This window comes from Rattus norvegicus, chromosome 6 (genome assembly GCF_021556685.1).
Source record: "Rattus norvegicus strain SHRSP/BbbUtx chromosome 6, alternate assembly SHRSP_T2T, whole genome shotgun sequence".
NCBI lineage: Eukaryota > Metazoa > Chordata > Mammalia > Rodentia > Muridae > Rattus > Rattus norvegicus.
Genome location: NC_141539.1, coordinates 14,154,939 through 14,160,938, shown reverse-complemented (window position 1 = coordinate 14,160,938; position 6,000 = coordinate 14,154,939).

Genomic DNA, 6,000 nt, shown 5'->3' with positions numbered 1-6,000 from the left:
CTCACCTGCATTTGTGACCACTGACATTGTCTGCAGAATGTCCTCTGGACAAGAACCACTAAAATGCATTCTACAATCAATTAATATAATTCACCATATTGATAATGACACCCTAAGACCCAAGCAATGATCTGAAGACACAAATGAATGTTGATAGCAGATGTCTTAGTTAGGGTTTTATTGCTATGAAGTGACACCATGACCACAGCAACCCTTACAAAGGAAAGCATTTAATTGGGGCTGACTTACAGTATCATCATGGTGGGAGGCATGGAGGCGCTCAGGTAGACGTGGTGCTGGAGAGGTATCTGAGGGTTCTGTATCCAGATAGGCGGGCAGCAAGAAGAGAGCAACACTGGCTTGAGCTTCTGAGACCTCCAAACACACCCCAAGTAACACACTTCCTCCAGCAAGGTCACAGCTACTCCAACAGCTCTAGCAGTGCTACTCTGTGAGCCTATGAGGGCGATTTTCACTGAAGTCACCCCAACAGACATCCATCAACAAAAAGGATACCGAGTGAGACGAACAGAGGCAGACTCTGCAAGGAAGCTCTTGCCCCTACCCAAAGAGCACTCCTCTGCTCATGAAGAAGGCAGACACCATAGTCCAAAATAAGAAAGGAGTCTTGCTGGCCAATGGCTCCTAATTTTGTAGCCTTGCTAGTCAATGGCTCCTGATGTTGTAGCTTTGCTGACCAATGGCTCCTAATGTTCTACTGAAATCTCTTCAGGCCGACCTGACTGCACCTAAAATAGAATCTCCAAAGAGAATCTCTCCATCCAGCACTTGGAGCTACACCTTCAGGGCATCGTTTCTGGGTTCCCCTCTGTCTGGCTACCCAGAGTTACCATTGAGTCATGAAAACCTCGGACCAGAATCCTGGGTTCTCAGCACAGCATTTGGGGACAGCCAGGCCAGTAACTGGCCTCAAGGAGGTCAGTAAACTTTTCTTTTCATTTACATATCAAGGGACTGTGGTTTCAAAAGTTAGTCTTTGAATGATGGTAGCAATTAAACAACAGGATGAAAAACTTTGGCCCAATGATGGCTCAGCAGGCACACTTGGTGCAGATCCCAGGACGTGAGCTGATCCTAGAATCCAAGGTGGAAGGAAGGAGAGAATCAGCCCCCAGAAGTTGTCCTCTGATGCTTATGTGTGTGCCAGCACTCACACATATCATACACACACTCACAGTACGATTTAGAATTTAACAGTGATTCCTCTTAGTAAATTAAGAAACAAATCCTTGTACATTTAGTCAATAAAGAAAAATAGAAAGCCTCCCTTTGGAAACTGGGGGGAAACACAGATGCCTGAGGTCACTTATTTCTCCTTCAATATGTCCCAGTATGTCCCAGCCAGCACAGAGAACCAAAATAACTCACCAAACTCATAAACAAAAGGGTGACACTTATAAGAGCAGAGAAGAAACAGAGATCCTTTCTGAAACATGTGGTTGGATATGAAATAAACCCAAAAGACTGTACATTTCTCAGAAAAATTAGTAAAATATTTTCGTATAAATCCAGCATTTAAAAATATTGTATATTTTTATACACCAGCCATAAATAGGTAGAGAATAAAATCTTCCAAAGGTAGTATCAACGGGATGGTGGCATTGGCCTTTAATCCTTGCCTTCAGACAGTGTGTGAGGAACACACTCAAGGCCATCCCAGGCAATAGGACAACTCTTGGGCTGTCCTGGGCTATATGAGCTACTGTCAGAAGAAAGAAAGAAAAAAAGAAAGAAAGAAAGAAAGAAAGAAAGAAAGAAAGAAAGAAAGAAAGAGTTGCTACAAATGTAACATTTTAAACACAAAACAGAAATAAATGAATACCATACCAGGGAAACTATAAACTGTTGAGACATTAAAGAGCATTTAAAAATAAAAACATTTAATAAGTTTGCAGATTGGGATATTTAATTCATCCAAAATCTGAGATAATGTTTGTTTTCCTTTTAAGAAGTAACCTAATCGATTTGTAAGGCTGAGCACAGAGACGGTGTCTCTCTTGGTCCGAATGTTGACTTGATGTCTCTATCTCTGTGATGACTCTGGGTTGATTACTTGGCTTTGGCATGCAGAACACCTCTAGGTGTCAACCTGGGCTACCTTTCAGGTCAGGTGAGTCCTGTGCACTCTCTAGAACATTCAAGTATGTTTCATGTTATCTGTCCTTTGTAATCATGGAGAACTCCAAGTGTCCACACACTAACCCGCTTTGTCTTTCGAAAGCCTCCCAAATTCCTTCAAAATTTTCTGCCATACTTTGTTCACTCACTCACTCATTCATTCATCCATTCTTGAGTATCTGTGTGAGATCAGCTTGCAAAAATCAATTTCTCTTTCCATCATGTAGGTCCTGGGAATTGAACTTAGATCATCAGGCTTGGTGGCAAATGCCTGTTCCCACTGAGCACCTTGTCAGCCCTTTAGTAACTGTGTTAGTTACTTCCCTTTCAGTTCATCTTTGTTTCCCCGTGGTCTCTTCTCTTCCTGAACAGTGTCAGTTCATGTCCACCATCTCCATGGTTTCCTCAGCATCGTTCAGGTTCTTACTGTGTCTTCCCTGTGTGCTTAGGCTTCTTTGTTTTCCCTCGCCATAGAAACTATTGCTTTGTTTTCTCTTGCCATAGAAACCATTGCTTTGTTGGGTGTGAATTTTTAAGAAACACTGAAATACTTTACTGAAACCTTCATCTTTTGCTGGGCAGTATAGTGTGTCCCCAGTGAATGTTCTGGTCATCTTTTTCTGGGCAGTATAGTGTGTCCCCAGTGAGTGTTCTGGTCATCTTTTGCCGGGCAGTATAGTGTGCCCCCAGTGAGTGTTCTGGTCATCTTTTGCTGGGCAGTATAGTGTGCCCCCAGTGAGTGTTCTGGTCATCTTTTGCTGGGCAGTATAGTGTGCCCCCAGTGAGTGTTCTGGTCATCTTTTGCTGGGCAATATAGTGTGCCCCCAGTGAGTGTTCTGGTCATCTTTTGCCGGGCAGTATAGTATGCTTCCAGTAAGTGCTCTGGAATGTAGCTGCTCTCTACAGACCTGACATTCCCAAACCAGCTCTTCACCAGGCGGATTCATGGAGTTACTTCTGTGAATATTTCCTGCATTCTGCCACCCTGAGGTGTTTTCATTGTTTTTAGCTTGTTGGGTTTTTTCCTTCCTCTATACTTTACAATCCCCACTCAGCTCCTTCTTTCCTGGGATTTAAAAAATACAAACACAACAAAACAACAGAAAACAACCCTCCCCCAAAAAACCCACTGATTTCCTGATGTCTTGTCTGTGGCTAGCTGTTGTTTACCTCACAATGAACAGACTGACATTTTCTTGTGAGGAAAGTGTTCTTTTCCTCAACAGGTACCCACCAAAGCTCAACTTGTACCTGTCTTAATTGATTACAACTTTGTTTAGTGACTTTCTTAGCTAGGGTTTCATTGCTGTGAACAGACTCCATGACCAAGGCAACTCTTATAAAGACAACATTTAATTGGGGCTGTCTTACAGGTTCAGAGGTTCAGTCTCTTATCATCACGGTGGGAGCATGGCAACATCCAAGGAGGTATGGTTCAGGAAGAGCTGAGAGTTTTACATCTTTATCTTAAGGTCATTAAGGCAAGACTGGCTTTCAGGCAGCTAGGATGGGTGTCCACACCCACAGTGACACACCTACTCCAACATGGCCACACCTCCAAATAGTGCCACTGCCCGGACCAAGCACATGCAAACCACCACAAGCCCCCTAATTTATAAACTTAGAGGAGATAATTTTTAAAAAGAATGAAAAAACTTTCAGGAAAGCAGAATGAAGAGACATTGAGATAAAGAAGAAGTATAATGACTATAAAATGAAAAGACGAGGGCCAATATGCAGTATTTGGATGCTCCAGACAGACTTTACAGTAGTTACCAGATTATCAGTAAACAGTTATGCCCATGTTGCAACCATAATACACTAGCAAACCTTCCTATCTTTCTCTCTCTCTTTGTGGCCTGGAGTTCAGGAGTGATTTAACTGAGTAGTTCTAATTCGAGGTGTCTCATGAGGTTTAACTGGCTGTCAGACAGGGATAACGTCTGTTTGGTTTTAGACTTGGCTATAATAAGGCAGCTTACAGGACTAGCAAGTTTGTCTATTGGTGGTAGAAGGCCTCAGCTCCTTACCTCATGGGCTGTAGAACAGCTTGATTGTCTTCATCATGTAGGTAGCCCTACAGCAACCTGATTGAAGAGGACATCGACAACCAAAGCTTACGATGTCCTTTATGACCTTGGGGGGCATCACTGTCTCTTCCACAGTATCCCAGTGCTCGCGCACATGGGCCATCATCCTTTTCAGTGTTGGAGACAGCAAGGGCCAGGGTCACTATAAAGGGTGAAAGTAACCAACAGAAGAAAATTTCCTACATGAGAAGTTATTAGGTTCCAGATTACAGGGTTCTTCAAGTTTCGAGCACAGTGGATGAAAATAGGCTCTCACCCAGTGTATGTGACTATAAATTTTTAGAACATTTAAAACTGAAAAAGGGAAATTTCACAAGATTCTAAGAGGCAATGTAAAAGGTATCACATGTAAACATGCAGAGAGACTGCGGTATTATGTTTCTCAACAGCAAGACGGTATAACACGTAATGCCATACATAATGAATCATGAACGTAATGTACAAAGTAGTTGAAAAATCTAAGGAAAGAAATGATTTAAGCCTATAATTTTATCCTCAAGAAGAATCATTTATTAAATGTTAGTAAAGAATAAAAACAAAGTTGGAAAATTCCTTTCTCAGAAATCCTGGGGAAGCAGGGTCCAGGAAATAAGGAATTCAAGCCAAGGAAGAGAAAAAAAAGCCACAAACATGATGGAGAGAGAATTGCCCAAGACAGCAGCCATGTGCCAAGTACAGAGGTCAAAGAGAGTGGACTTGACAAGGTCAGCGTAGTCAGAGGGCCAATCCATGCCGAGGCTTGGCGGAGAGAAAACCCGATGCACCCGTGAGAACATGTGGAGAAGAGAGTTACACAGCCCAGGTCTGAGGCTGAATCCGTGTCAATTTTTCTGTAAGGCTGAGAGGAAGTCTCCTCTCTGAAGTTTAATCCCTGGAGCTAGTAAAGAGATGGAGATTACCTAGAAGGAGAGACAGAAACAGTTATGTAACGCCATAGGAGTCACGAGCTGCTGCTTAACGTGGTTTTGACTAGACTTGTTCTTCCATGGAGTGATCTTTTCTTTGGAATTTGATTGGGCATAAGGGAGAGGAATTCTCGGTGGTTCCTCCAGATGTGGTCAGACCCCTTGTTCAGTTGTCCTCTCTGAGATAGAGGACAGCACCTCAGGCTGCAGGCGAAGGACAGCTGTGTCTCAGTTGCAGCTTGCTCTGAATGAGGAACGCTGAAGAAAACCCTTTATGTTGACACCAAGTTTCTCAGCATGCCTTGCTTCCCCAACACCCCCCAATCCCTCATAAATTGTCACTATCATTCTAAGAAATGAGACAATGGAAGAATAAAATAAGAACCAGGTCTAGGAAAAAAAACAAGACATGGGAGGAAATAGAAAACAATCACCTCCACTGGAACTGGCGTTTACAAAGTCACAAGCCCAAAACCCCAGACTGTTGATCTCGCTACATTATGGGAAGACGGAAAGACTAGGAACTAAGTGTGTGCCTACCTGATGACGTCAGTGATTCGAAGAGAGCTCTAATCTACACTTTCCATAGTGGGAAATCAATGGATATTATGTATGGCAGGGAAGTCCACCAATAGAAACACCATCATATGCTGACGGACGAAGGAAACACCTGACGTGAGCAACTCGAAGTCTTTGCAACCAGCTGCCTTTGTTAAGCAGTAACTGGGCAGAAGGGGAAGCCTGAGAGAAGAATCACTCATTTTTTTAGTAAGCCTTATGAAACTATACCATTCCACGTATACTCATGTAAATCTCCATTCCAATAAAGCTCAAACCTCCTAACAGGAGCCTAGCATGGTTGTCAA